Source organism: Rhinolophus sinicus, linkage group LG14, assembly GCF_036562045.2.
Source record: "Rhinolophus sinicus isolate RSC01 linkage group LG14, ASM3656204v1, whole genome shotgun sequence".
In the NCBI taxonomy this organism is placed as follows: domain Eukaryota; kingdom Metazoa; phylum Chordata; class Mammalia; order Chiroptera; family Rhinolophidae; genus Rhinolophus; species Rhinolophus sinicus.
Genome location: NC_133763.1, coordinates 4,508,114 through 4,522,411, shown reverse-complemented (window position 1 = coordinate 4,522,411; position 14,298 = coordinate 4,508,114). Strand labels below are relative to the sequence as shown.

General features: G+C 42.2%; 1 long non-coding RNA gene across 2 annotated transcripts in view; it reads right to left on the bottom strand.

Annotated features, from left to right (window-relative positions):
- LOC109444232 (uncharacterized) overlaps positions 1 to 14,298 on the bottom strand; it is a 104,619-nt gene that overhangs the window by 75,593 nt on the left and 14,728 nt on the right. The window lies entirely within an intron of this gene.

The window sequence follows — 14,298 nt, the reverse complement described above, 5'->3', positions numbered from 1 at the left end:
GGTACTTCTCTGAAAGGTGATTCTAATTATTTATATAATACAGAAAACACACAAGAAACCCTAAGCCTCTTTCAGTATGTGACTCACAACTTTTTTGTAGCCACATGCAAATGAAACAATTATCTTCACACAGTATTAGTGTAGCTTGGTGCTTAGCTATACTACAGCCCTCCACTTAGAAATGTTAAATACAACTTTCTGGTGTTTCTGTGAGGATCACTGGTTCTGTGGCCCCTTTTCAATAGATTTCCTCATCCTCACCCCCCGTCCCACCTTGATTCCTGATTCGTCCTCCCCTTCCTCACAAAACGCTTAGAATGACTGCTTACACATCTGTGCTAGGGACCACATAGAGGACACGAATGGAAACATGCCTTACCTTGAAGAAACTTATAATTTTACAGAATACACTGATATGTAACATGTGAACTACAAAAATTTCCAGAGCAAATGACATTCATTCAATCCTACCCCTTATCCTAGCTGACCACTTTCATTTTTCACTGAATTTTAATCAAGGTTACCAAATTTATGAGTTAATCTGAGTCAGCTTCTAAAGTATCACATTAACACCGAAGACATTTAAATATAAGGATTGAGACCAATACATCACCACTCACACACTCAGGCCTTTCTCCCTGTCTGCCTTCAGCCAAGTTTACTATTATCTCTTATCTGGCATTTTACGATAGCTTCTGAAATTGGTTTCTTCACTTTAACTCTGCCACCTTCCATCGAGTCTCAGCACACAGGGGTCAAAGTGATATTTTTAAATAAATTAGATCGTGTCATGCCCCAGCTTCAATTCCTCTGAGTGTTGACCACTGCACTCAAAATAAAATTCAAATTTCTCACCGCGGCCTATGACAACCTACGTGACCTGCTTTAGCTCTTTTCTTGTCTGTCTTCCCCTCGTTTCTATGTTCCTGTTCCTTTCAGCTCCGCCGCTTCTCTGTGTTTCTCAAGGAAGTCTGGTGTGTCCCTTGCCCAGGTCTTTGGCCCTGGCACTTCCGTCAGGAATACCTGGCTCCTGGATTTCACACGTCTGGATTCTGCTTTCTTCAGGTCTCGGCCACTCCCTGCTCATCTCTGTCACGTCGCCCCAGCCCACCCAGCCCCTCTCTGGAAGGTGATCTCGCCTTATTGCCTTCATGGTACTTGCTACTAAGGACAATTATTTTATTTACAGCTGTCTCTCTGTTTGTCTTCCTTTCCCACTAGCATTTCAGCTCATTGGGATCCTGCCCTGTTCTTAGCATCACTGAGAACTGTTCTGAGCGCACATAGTAGGTAATAGCAGTTGAATTCATGACAAACTCTTACGAGCTGTATTTTAGAATAGAACAAGACCTGAAATACTATAATTTTCCTGTTATGAATAAAAATTAGAACACTTTAGGGATTAAAACACGTATGTGGGAAATTATAAGACCAGTACTAGAATCCTCTTCTCCTAAGTCTAAATTTGACGTGGTCTGTGCATCATAGCTAGTTGCCCTCAAATGTCCCTAATTCTTCAGCTGGCTTGATCACATCGCTCCTCTTCCTTCCTTAAGCAATTTTTGCTAAGCTACTGTTTTGTTCATTCATCACTGCTAACATAATCCACTTATTTCTGAGGCTTACTAGTTTTATTATTGACTCTCTGAAGCTTTGTGATGCTAGTTATGAAGACTATCCTATGAAAATAAACCCTAACACGTGAAGAAAGCCACAGTCTACAGCAGGTCGCACACACTGCATCTATAACAAAGGCTCAGTTGTGCTGTTGCAAGGAAGAGTCAATAATTAGTAACACATTTCTAAAGGTCTCTCTTGCATAATTTTTGTGTCCAGATGTCTATGACATTTGGGTTCTAAAATAGAATTCCAAATACCACACATTCATGCACATTTTCCAAGAATAATTGGATGATTTTTGAGTCTTTCTATTTAATAAACATCAGGACTAAAGATGGACTACTTCACAATATCGGATTTATTCATTTTAAACATCCATTTTGATGTGGAAAGTGTTTGGAATAAACACAATTAAAAGAGTGCCAGATTGTAAGTCCTTTGAAGTTTTTGTTTATGATATGTCTCTCCCAACTGCTAGTAGTGTAAAAATGGAAAGTAATTTACATAAAATTTTTCAATTCACATGTTCTTGGAGATTAACTATTAACAAGAATCCCCACAAAACCCTTTGGTGGAGCCCCACGGCCTGGATTATAAAGTCCAAGCCGTCTAAGAAGGTACAGGCTCCCTCTCCAGCGTCAGCCCTGCCTACTTCTCAGCTCCAACAGTTCTGACTCCTCCAAAGTTTAAGCTCCAGGAACACGGAACTGTTTGTAATTCCTGGGCACAGCGCAAGGCTTCTTGCTTCAGTGTCTCTGTGCACGCTGCACCCTTCCCCTCCACTTCTCCCACCTTCGTTCTGTGCAGCCATGAAGTCCCAGCTCATGTACCACTTCCTGTAGAAAACCGTCTGTGATGCCCTCCAGCCGGGCGTGGTACTTCCGGGGACCATAACTCCTTCACTGGACTGCACTGCGTTGCAACTGTGGACGCCTGTTTCCCACTGGGCCACGGACTACTAAAGGGGTCTCATCTTTGTCTCCACAGCATCCATCCAATAGGAGTGAGAGTTAAGGCGAGGCATAAGGCATGTGCATCAGAAAATGACATTACAGAAAAGCGACGGTTGGTCTGCAGTGACTGCTACGTCCAAGAAATCCTCAATTAATTAGAACCAACTAACTGTCTGAATTTATTGGAATTTGTAAAGAGAGAATATTTACACTGCTGATGCTTAAAAGAAGTCTGTGAAGCCGCTGTCTATCTAAATTACGTAAGACAATGGTAGCTTGGGCTGCATGGAAGTTAGCACTTAATTGTGTTTCTCGGATACGCAAGTAATATTTATGAAAACATTTCTCTCTCAGAATACGAAAAAAACACTGGTATCCTAAACATTTCCCCAAAATGTGAACAGTGTCTTCGAACAGAGCAAGTCAACTGGGTACATAGAAGCCTGCACCTTCATGGTACTCTTTTTGACCAACCTCTAACGGACACCCACAGAGAAAAAAGGGCTGGTGAAATTAGACTCCAAAGGGCAAACTTTTTCCTCTTCCGGTTGGTGACCGTCCTGGCCAGGACAATTCCAATGGGGTCCGACCTGAGACAGAGCTTGAGGCACTGAAGCCAGAGACGGATTTTGCGGTCTTCACACTTGAATTCCACAAGATCACTGGGTAATGTTCACTCTACATTTGTTCTCCTTGTTGCTTCTCACAGAAGCTGAATGTTTGTGCCCCTGAGGCTTTCTCCCAAATGAGGGGGAGGCTACGTTTCTATATCCTTTTGTGTGTGAAGGAGAGTCTCAAACCTGAAGAACATAGTGGTCACACGTGTACCCCAATGAGTGTGTTATAGAGTATTTTATGATTTTGAAGCACCTTCACCCACTGGTGAGCGCACGAATCCTGAACTGCTGGCATCTGCCCTCCTTGGTCCTCCGAGGAAACTGAGAAATCACCTGTCAGTGATTTCCCTGGGGTCTCGGAAGCTTTGGTGATGCAAGCACTTTTCTTCATGGGTTAAATTTAAGAGGAAAGAAAAATCTGCTGAGTTTGTGTTTTTGATGGCAATAAGCCAATTTTCCTTTCCATATGCTGCTTGCCCTGGGGCACCCACAAGGGACATGGGATTTACTTCCACTGCAGGAGGAGCCTTAGCGCGTGGGGGTGTGGGGCAGGAATGAATGAGACAGTTCCGCACGGTTAGCTATCTACTGTGATCTGCAAAAGCATATGAAAATTGGGACTGGGGGCTGGCGAGGAGAAACTTCCACAAAGTCCGGCTGGCATTCATGACAGCAAGATTTTCTGGAATTATTATGCCAAACAGGTTGCTGGAAGGTCAAGACCAGGCACGTTTCAAGCACAGGCCCCCGCTAAGCTCACACTCTGGTGGGGTTTCACACGAAGAAGTGAGCCACAGCCTGTGAAGTGCTCTGCAGAGGGAAAACGAGATTACTGTGATAGCACAGGAAGGGGTTGGGGCTGTGGAGAGATAGGTTTCCCGGAGGAAGTCCTTTCTCAACCGAGATCTAAATAACGAAGACGGGAATTTCAGGCACAGGCGTGAGGTGGGGTGGGCGAGAACGGGGAGCAGGGAGGAGGAAGCGTTTACGTAAAATATAGTTAAGTGGGAGGTGTTCTCCAGGACCTGGAACTAATTCAATATGCTGCCCAGGGAGCGAGTGGAGCGGGCCAGGGGTGATTAAGAGAGAAGGCTATCGATGTGTGTCCAATTACGCAGGCCTTGCAGGGCCAGCTAGAGATTGATCAGAGGACGGTGGGAACCCAACGAGGATTTTAAGAAGGAGAATGACCAATCGAGGAAGATTAGGCGTCAGCGTGGGGAATGGATCGGAGGGCTCAGGGGGTAAAAGGGGAAGCCAACAGGAAGCTGCTGCCATAACGCTAGTGACAGATAATGACCTGAACCAAGGGATGGTGGGTTGGGTACCGCGGATGGAATTAGGAAGCGAAAATAATGAGATCTGATCATCAGGTGGGAGGAGGCCTGTGCTTCCTAGTCTTCTGGCCTAAAGAGCTGGGGGAGGACGTGTCTGTCCTGTAGGAGGGAACCCCAGTCAGCCAGCTCACTAAGCCGGGCTCTCTCCTCGACCGCAGATCACATTGTGCTGAGAGGGAAATTGGGGCAGCAAAGCACTGCTGTGAATGGAGAATCACAGTATTTCCCAAGATGGTCGTGCTGCATGCCTAGCCTCCCGATAGCTCCTCTGGTCTGGCACTTCTACAGAGAAGACTGTCCCGCTTTGGATCATACATGACGGGTACCCTACTTACGGGGGATTTCCCTTAGAAGGGAAAGGAAGTTAATTCTTTCCTGCAACACAAATGTCACTGGGATTGCCCTCGTAACCTCGTGGGTAAAAGGGATGACTTGGCTAAACTAATTTAGCAATAAATAACTTATTAGTCATATCATTTATTTGAGTGAAATTACTGTACAAGAAATTCTAAATTATACCTATCCTGATTGAAAAAAGTTCAAGTACCTGTTGAACTTTCGGAAGTATTTTACCCCAACCTGCCACTTTATTTTTTAAATTGTGTAAGTGATTCTGAATACTCCATAAGGGTTTAATAAACCATGGACCTGGCTACAGTATTATAAATGTTTTGCAAAGCCTTTTTTTTAATATAGATGTGATTTATTATAGATGAGATTATTCTTAAGATATAGGTTAAGGAAGCCCCATTATATCCTAAAGTGAATAGTTGATTTTGATTTCAGAAATGGAAAAAGATTGCCAGGCTATCTGAACATAGGGGAACTATTCTATAGCTCTGTCTTAAATATCTTAAAATCGATTTAAATGTTTTTATCTACACACCTCAATTATAGACCTAGAGCCCATCTCCTTCCAAAAACTATGCAAGATCACTCCAAAAGCTTCAGCCCCCATTCGAAACCAGTTTTTCATAGAAGTTGATATGTTTCTAACTGCAAAAGCTTTTTGAAAGATAACTTATTCAGGCTGCCCGATTATTTCACTTTCAAACAGATTGCATTCCAAAAATGCGTATAACGATGGTTGGCTCTTTGGAAGCTGGAATATGTTTTTCTTCCAGAAACACTGCTATGGTTGAGTTCCCAGGCAAGTGCACAAAAGCCTGGTCAACCCTGGATGTGTGTATTACTTGTTTGCATTCTGGGTCTTGTAAGGATGACTGAGGAGAGTAGAATAAAGAGACTTTTCCCCACCCACCACCACTATTTTCTATACGAAGAGGAAAATTCTAGAAAATGTGAAGTCTGGCTTGTTAGTGCCGCCTCTTTCCCCCAGTTCTCTCCTGGTGGTGCTTCTGTGCTGCCTGCAGTGCTTCCCTCCATTTGGGCCTGTTCCAACTCCTTAAAAATGTCGTATTTCCCAATGATTGCTTCTTTCCTTCCTAATGAAACTCCTATGCCCTCAGTGTAGTTCTCTTAACTTCACATTAAAACATTCTAATTGAACACCCATATGTGAATGATTAATTGATTTGGAATATTTTCAGAGCTCTTCTTTAAAAAGATAGGGAATATATATTATTTCAAATGTTTATGTTTTTTGGAGAAAGAACGGAATGCACCTTAACAATAGAAAGGGGCAAATTAGGACAAGATATTTTTGGACCAGAGCCTCCAAAGTTCTATTCTTTAAATTCCTACTTTTATTATTATTTTTTAAATTTACAATGTCTGCCTTCACTTTTCAATGATAGCAACAACGGACATCAGTATACCACTTTGTAAAATGCTTTCGCAGACATCTGAACCTGAGAAGTATCAGTCCTCTTTAACGGTGCAGCCCGCTGAGGGTCTGCAGCTCAGACTGGAAGGGACCCAGTCCCCGAGCCTCCGCTCCTGGGCCACTTCTGCTGCATTCAGCAGCAGTTCCCAAAGTTCCCAGCACCTCCACGCTGACAGTGAAGGTTCTGGAACTCCTAGTGAAGGGAAGGGCATGGAGAGTCAGGGCTTTAGTTCAGGACTGCCATCCCTAGAAAACCGCTTTTGTCAGAATGCAGGCATGTCTCCTGCACGAAATGGTTTCTGTACTAATAGCTGATGTAAACTTGAGATCTGGTCAGACAGGATAGAGAGAGTCAGGAGTAATGGAAAACTTGCACATTCAAGGAATATATTTACCATATATCCATAAATACATACATATGTTACATAGGTATTTATATATATATATATTACATTGTATATCAGAGAACATAATTCAATATCTATCATAACTGTTTTTTAATTTTCCATTATTGATGAGACAATGACATCATATAGCCTATGAATAAATGTCAGTGTTTAGGAAACACTCAGAGAACATACACTAGACCAAACAGTCAAGAAGTGGGAGGGGTGGGGAAGGAGGTACAATTCAGGAGGCCATACTATTCAGAGTTGTAATCAGAATTAAAATGAGGCCTGTCAAAATAAAATAGAAAGAGTCTTTGGAAGAAAGAAAGTGCCTTGATGGCAAGCTGTGACTGCGGCATGGAAACTCTTTCTGTTCCTGAATGATGTGCACGGACTTGTTAGAAGACAGGGCACTTTCTCTTGGGGGCCAAGCCCACTACTCAGCGGTGAGAAAGACTGCCTGGGAAAACACACATGCTCAGAAGGCAGCCTCAGCTTTGAGCAGGAATTCCAAGCAACGATCCAGGGCTCAGAACCATGAGCCTTGGAAACGCGCTTTGCTCTGCCCTGTCCTAGAAGCAAGCGCTCTGAAAAGGCAATATGGAAAGGGCACGATCAAATAATTAATTCCTTCCATATGAAAAAATTTAAAGAGATATCTGGACTTAAAAATAATATCAGGCAAACATTTGTGAAAAGCTTCTCACCCAGGAACAAAACGCTGCAACTGTGAGATTAAAGGAAGGTACTAACTAGACTATAGCCTGCATTCAAAAAAGTGAGTCACAGGGTCTTCTCGTGGCAAAGAGAGGGGTTTGGGGGCATGGGGAGGGTGGTGGGGAGTGAGCAGAAAGAGCTAAGGAGGGCTCTTGTGGTGGGTTTTTTTTTTTTAATTGCTGATAATCTAACAAACATACCTAGATTGGAGAAAATCTCAACAATGAAAAGTTAATCCGTTTACTTTGAACAAAGGCTGGGGCTTGAAGCAGGAGATAGGCTAGAGTCTGTCATTATTTGGGAGTGATTGGATTTATCTGAAATTCAGCAACTCCTCAAAGAATTAGTGGGAGGGTTAAATCAGAGCAAAAGAAGCATTTTGCTTTCTTTTTTTTTTTTTTTTCAGTTTTGTTTTGGCAGCTAGGAGAGCCTGTTTGTACAGAAGCATATTCGGGGTCACTAAGGTATAGAAAAATTCACTAAGATTAATTTCCTGTACTACATTTTATTAGTAGAAGAAAGATGATAAAATCAAAGGCATTTCTATGCAATTGTTATCCTTAATTTTCTTTACTCAGTTAGTTTGTCATTATTTATTTAGACATAAAAATACTCTGAGTCTCTGTAACCTTCAATTCCAGTGTAAATTATGATTCTGTTCTGTTATTTTCCATCAACGTACTTTGCTTATGTCAGCACATAATTCTCCTAGTTTGATAAAGGAGCTCCTTCTGTATTTAAAAAGCCATTTACAGAGCAAGTATATCTTTGAATGAAAATAATAATGAAGTTTTGGAGCAATTTATATTCAAATCTGCTACCTACATAAATGTATGCTAAGAGCTCAATATTTTTTGTTTAATGACTATTTCTCGAATACATGAATTTTATATTGAGAATTTAAGAAGAAGGTACAATGTTTTCAGAGGCCCATTTGGTTGGATACGACAGGAGACAGAACAGATCCAAGGAGCAGATGCAATGAAGTCCCACTGGTAGCAGAGAAACTCAGCCTCTTCAACAAGGCTCAAGGGGTGACGGTAAGACTCAGAGTGTACGCAGCAGTCTGTCGTTTACCTGGTTTGTCCAGTGCATTATCTCATCGGTCTTCACCACGTCTACCTCCAGAACACGTCCTAAGTATGTCTACTTCTCTCCCTCCCCCTACACTGCCATTCACTCTCTCGGGTTACCTTTGACGGCTTTTATTTTACCCCCGCATCCACACCACTGGTAGAACAGCTGAAATCAGATTATGTCACGCCCTGGTTTAAAGGCCTGGGCTATCCCAGAAGCCTTCGCAGAGCAGCCCTACAGGGCCCTAGGGGTCTGGCCCGGTTACTTCCACATAACCTCACCCCATTCTCCTTGCTCACCCACTTCACTCCTGGCAAGACTCTTCTTTTAATTCTCCAATATTATTAATCCTTTCGCCTCTCACAGCTTCTACACACCCTGTTCTACTCAAACAACTCACTGCCTGCCATTACCTACGCTAGCCCCTTCTCAATTTTTGGCTAAAATATTATCATACTCCTTTGTAAAGTTTCTTTTTCTTGCTGTCTTGTGTTCCTCATACCATTTGTCCCAGTTTGTAACTGCTTTGCTTATTTTTAATTTCCTTAGTGTTTCTGTCTTTCCCCTGCCAGCTCCTCAACCACAGAGACGATGCCCACCTTGTTCTGACGAGCGCCCAGTATCTAACACAGAGCCCGGGGAGTTGTACGTACGCAATAAAAACTCATTACGTGAGAATTCATAAACGAAGCAATGAACAGGAACCCTGTGAAGTCCCCTGTCCACGGGCTTTTCAAAGAGGACAACATTCTTTACTGACGATCACGTACCAGTTTGGTGGTGAACAAGCGCAAGTCAAGCCCTGTGGTTAATAGTTTAGGGTTCAGTCCTGCTCAGAGGAGCTGTCTCCTCCTCCTGCCACATACCCTGGTAGAGAAAATGAACAATAGGAGGGAAGCTGACATAGTCATGGAGCATGAAAGGCACAATAATAGATAAAGCCACCTTAAATCTGGCCATTGACATGAAATCATGGAGCAGTCAAGTTAACCTTCTTAATTTTAAGATTAACGATCAACCAATTAGAAGAAGAAAGGCTTCTGAGCTCTAAGCTGAACGCCTTGCCCAAACTGAGAGGTGACGTAGTAACTCCAGAGAAGGAACCCAAGACGGGCTGCTCCCAGCACACACACAATAAATTCCAAATCTCACAGGATCATAGATAAAAAGTACGGGTTTATCTATTAGTTAGAACAGTTTTAGTTGCAAGACACACAGACACAATCTAACGTGCTTTACCAAAGAGGGGACTTGATTGGGAGGATTCCGGAGTATTTTAGGAAACCTGAAGAGATTGATGTGGGTCCTGGGGAACTGGACCCAGGGACCGGAATCACATAAATATCCAGTCTCGTCTCCGTTCCTTTACATGTCTACTTCCCCTTCTTTCTCTTATATTAGTAATTGTCATAACCTACCATGTTTCTCTGAAAATAAGATCTAGCCGGACCATCAGCTCTAATGCGTCATTTGGAGCAAAAATTAACATAAAACCCAATCTTATTTTAATGTAATATAAGACTGGGTCTAATATACCATATCATATTATATCATATCATATCATATCATATCATATCATATCATATCATATCATATCATATCATATCATACAGGGTAGTATAATATAATATAATACCAGGTCTTATATTAATTTTTGCTCCAAAAGACGCATTAGAGCTGATAGTCTGGCTAGGTCTTATTTTCTGGGAAACATGGTATACCACCACCACCACCACCACCACCACCGCCACCAATCACTCCCCATTGGCACTGGATAATTTTGAAGCAAATTCCATACATAATTTCAATTCAGCCGTAAATTTTTCAGCGCATATCTCTAAAAGAGAATTGTTTAACATAATGGCAACACCATCATTAGACCTAACAACTGACAATAATTCCTTAATATCATCAAATATCTAGTCAGCATTAAAACTTATAGCTGTTGTCTAACTTTTTTTTCCATCTCAGAGAGCCAGTGATTAAACATTTACCATCACACCACTGCTTATACCACATCTCATTTGACCAGCCGCATTTCAAGTGCTCGGTAACCATGTGTGGGTGGTGGATATTCTATTGCATAGCCCATTAGGGGTTTGCAAATGAGTGTAATCTAGTCTATCATTCCTTCTTCGTTTATTAGCTGCAATAGCTCTATAGAGAAAAAAAATTCTTCATTAACTGTTTAGCTACCCTAATGTACAGTAAATTCAAGGAAGGCAAGGTAAATCCTTTATTAACTATTGTTCAAAATAATGAGTTGGTTCCCTAGTGAAAGTAACCAATTAACATTTTTTGTATCATTGTGAACTGATAGATTCTAGCATATTTGATTGTTTCAATCCATTGTACTTATTTTTATTGATGTTCATATCGTCCCCTCTTTGGCCAGCGGAAACCTCTTCAAGTTCAGAGCCCAAACTTTAGACCGCTGCATTACCACTAACACCATCCAGACTTTACATCTTATAATCTCAACCGTTAGAAAGCACTTGACCTTATTTTCTAGATGAAAAGTTCAAAAAGTCTGCGATTCATTGATCACATGAACCTGGCAGCTCTGCTAGGAATCGAGGGAGGCGCCGTCCCACAAGAAGGATTGCTTGGTAGCAAAACAATGGATCTCCACCATAACATACTTAAAATGTTACACAGACAAATTTAAAGCACATCATCCCCCTACGTATTGATTTATTGCTTTGTTTATTCACCAATAAATATCTCTTAAAAATGTATGATATTCATGACACTATTACCCTGTAAAACTTAGTTAAAGGAAACATAAACCTATGTGAAATGCTTGACTCCCTAAAGACATTATCAAACTGAAAGAGAATATTAAAAACAGCGAAATCCTTTAGAAAGTAACACAGAAGGCATAATTGCACGTAGTATATATTTAAGAAGACAGAGCACCTTCTCGTTTCATGAGAGTTCAAGAAAGAGGCACCTTTGCCTAGGGCTGTCCCTTCGCCATAAAAAGTATGGTTTACACTAAACGATCCCGTTTTAAATTCATCTAATGTAAAAATGAAACGGAAGAATAAACAGCTCTAACTTGTCCCTCTCGCTGAAGTCTCTGAGGGCACTAACAGTGACCCAACATCTCTGTGAATCAACCAAAGATGGCACAGATCAGTATCTTAGTCACGGTCACATGCTTGCATAATTTTCAATGAACAAAATAGGAAGAACCTGTTTCCTAGTAAAAATAGAATACAAAATGTTCAAAGAGCGAATTGTTAAAATTCATCAGGTACTCCAAAATAAGCAAAGAAGTATTTCCATGATTCTCTTTTTAAAAACAACACTATCCATAAAGGTTTCAAACCTGATGGTTAAAATCCTGGTTCTCTCATAATATTTAAGGTTTTTCAATAAAATCCTTGCACAAGTACACGTGTAGATGATTTAACAAACACGCAGAATCATAAAGCATGTTAGCAGAGGAAATAAGTAATTAACCTGGGGGAATGGACAGGGAAAGTTACCAGGCAAAGGGAGGCCTAGATTCCAAGACTGCAAATGAGAAAGTGGTGTCCTGTTCATTTTATTTTAGAACCTCGGCTATCAGCTAATTGTTCTGCTGCAGGCACCAATAATGATACATTCCTTCATTCTTTTCAGTCAACACCTACAGAAGGATTACCAGAGTAAGGCCCTATGCTGGAGAGTTATGGATACAAAGGTACATAGGACGTGATGGCCCTTTAGAGCGTTCATCGCAGGAGGGTACAGACAAGCATGCTGATACAGGGGTACAGGCAAGACAGCCATGCGTCCTGGGGATTCTAGAGGCACACAGGTGTGTGTGCGTACGTATGTGTGTGTATGTGCGTGCGCGCACGCAGGTAGGTAGAAAGGACTTTCTAGGAAGGATGGTAGCTGAGGTAGGTTTTATTCAAGAACAATGAGGAATCAACCAAATGATGAGGAAGATAAAAAGTGGGAGGGTGCGACAGAGACAGAGACAGAAGAGAAACAGCACCCTTGCGAGAGAGCTATTTTCCAGACAAGAAGTGGAGGGAGATTAAAATACAAAGTTAGATGGGGCAAGACCATAGAATTTGTGAATTCCATGTTAAGGAGTTGGAACCTTATCTGACAAGCAGTGAGGAGTCACTGAACTTTTTAAATAGGGAGACAAAGTGGTAGGATGTGGACGGAGACTAGTTAGGAGGACATTGCCGGATTCAGGAGGGAGGAGGAGACCTGGACAGGGGCAGTGAGAGCGCGTGGAGAGGAGGAAAAGGATTCAGCGGCTCTTCAGGAGTTGGTCATTGAGACTAAGACTTGGGGGTTGACTGCGTGTGTCCAACGTAGGAAATGCAAGAGTGCAAGACAGCTGAGAAGCGTAGCATCAACGCCAAGTGCGAGAGGAGAAGGAGTAGGTTTGATGGGAAGTGATGGCTTCAGTAACTTCCGACTTGTTGAGTCCGAGGTGTTCCTGGATACGTGCAGCAAACAGGTAGCAGACAACCAGCAGTTCTGGAGAAAGTCTGGGGTGTAGCTACAGACCAAGGGATAGTTAAAACTGTGTTGGTGGTCTAGTCACGCAGAAAGAAGGTGGAGTGAGAACGCCTCTCTCTCAGCTCACTAAAGCGATACTGTAAGTACTTACGTCCACCATTCACTGCGAGCTTTAGACGCAGAACCTGTGATGAGGGGGTCAACCTACCTGACTTGTCAAAGATTCATGTATCCTTGAGGCCGTTCTCCAAAGCCTCCACACGGAGGCTCATGTTAAGTGAAGAAGCACAGAACAACCACAACAAAAGTGTCTAAAACTGAATGTCCCAACAGTTCTTCAGGCCTATTTCTTACATTCCAGGGGCTCGACAATACCCCCAACACACTAACTCCCTTAGTTCGGCTTTTATACCAAACTCTACCTGTCTAGCAAAGACGTCACTAAGTTTTCAGTGATCCAGCTCTTCATCTATTAATAAATCATTTGACAATGTGCTGTCAAAGTAACATTTAGCAATTGCACCGTAAGATTTCTTGTGGAACTTTGAAAGTGGCAGCTGAATTTGATTAATTAAAAAATAACACCTCTGCTGCTGGCGTTTCAACTTTTACATGAAATCAAAACTATTTTCTGAGCAGCTTCAAGGGAAAAACCATGAACTCTTGTAATAACATTTCAGAACCGTGTGTGGCAACCATGCAGATTAGCACTCACACAGTTTCCAAAAGCTACTAAAAACAGACCTTGTGCAATTGTGCAAAATGAGTGGGTGGACAGATTTTTTTTTTTTTTAAACAGGGCCATGACCTCTGAGGTTTTCTGCTGTCTTCGCTATGATCTATAAACTGAACAAAACGCTGTTTTCTTTCTTGCAGGACTGGTCTGTGAGTCTGGGCCCAAGACATCACACAGGATGAAGGCATGCCTCTCACTGTTAACGTCCAGGAGGGACTACCTGTCCTCCTCTCCCACATCCCAGCTCCACGGCAAACAAGGTGTGACAGCAATCACAGTTCTAACGCCCAGCAATTCCACTTGCCACGGCGTTTTCTGATGCTTTGGGACACTGCTTCAGCGTCGTCCTGTCCACACTGCTCAGCAATAACTAAGTTACCACCAACGAGCTGGAGTGCCGTCGCTGCACAAGACCTTCCTTTTACCCAGCTGATTTAAGGCAGGCATCCAGCGTGTTTTCCTTGAGTTAAACAAGTGAACTGAGTATATGAAAACAGCCAGCGTCGTGCTCCTCCTTCAAAGAGTCCACAGTGGAGTAAGGTAGTCAGACATGTGAGATGAGTGAAACAAGGGAGCTTCTGTCATATTTACAG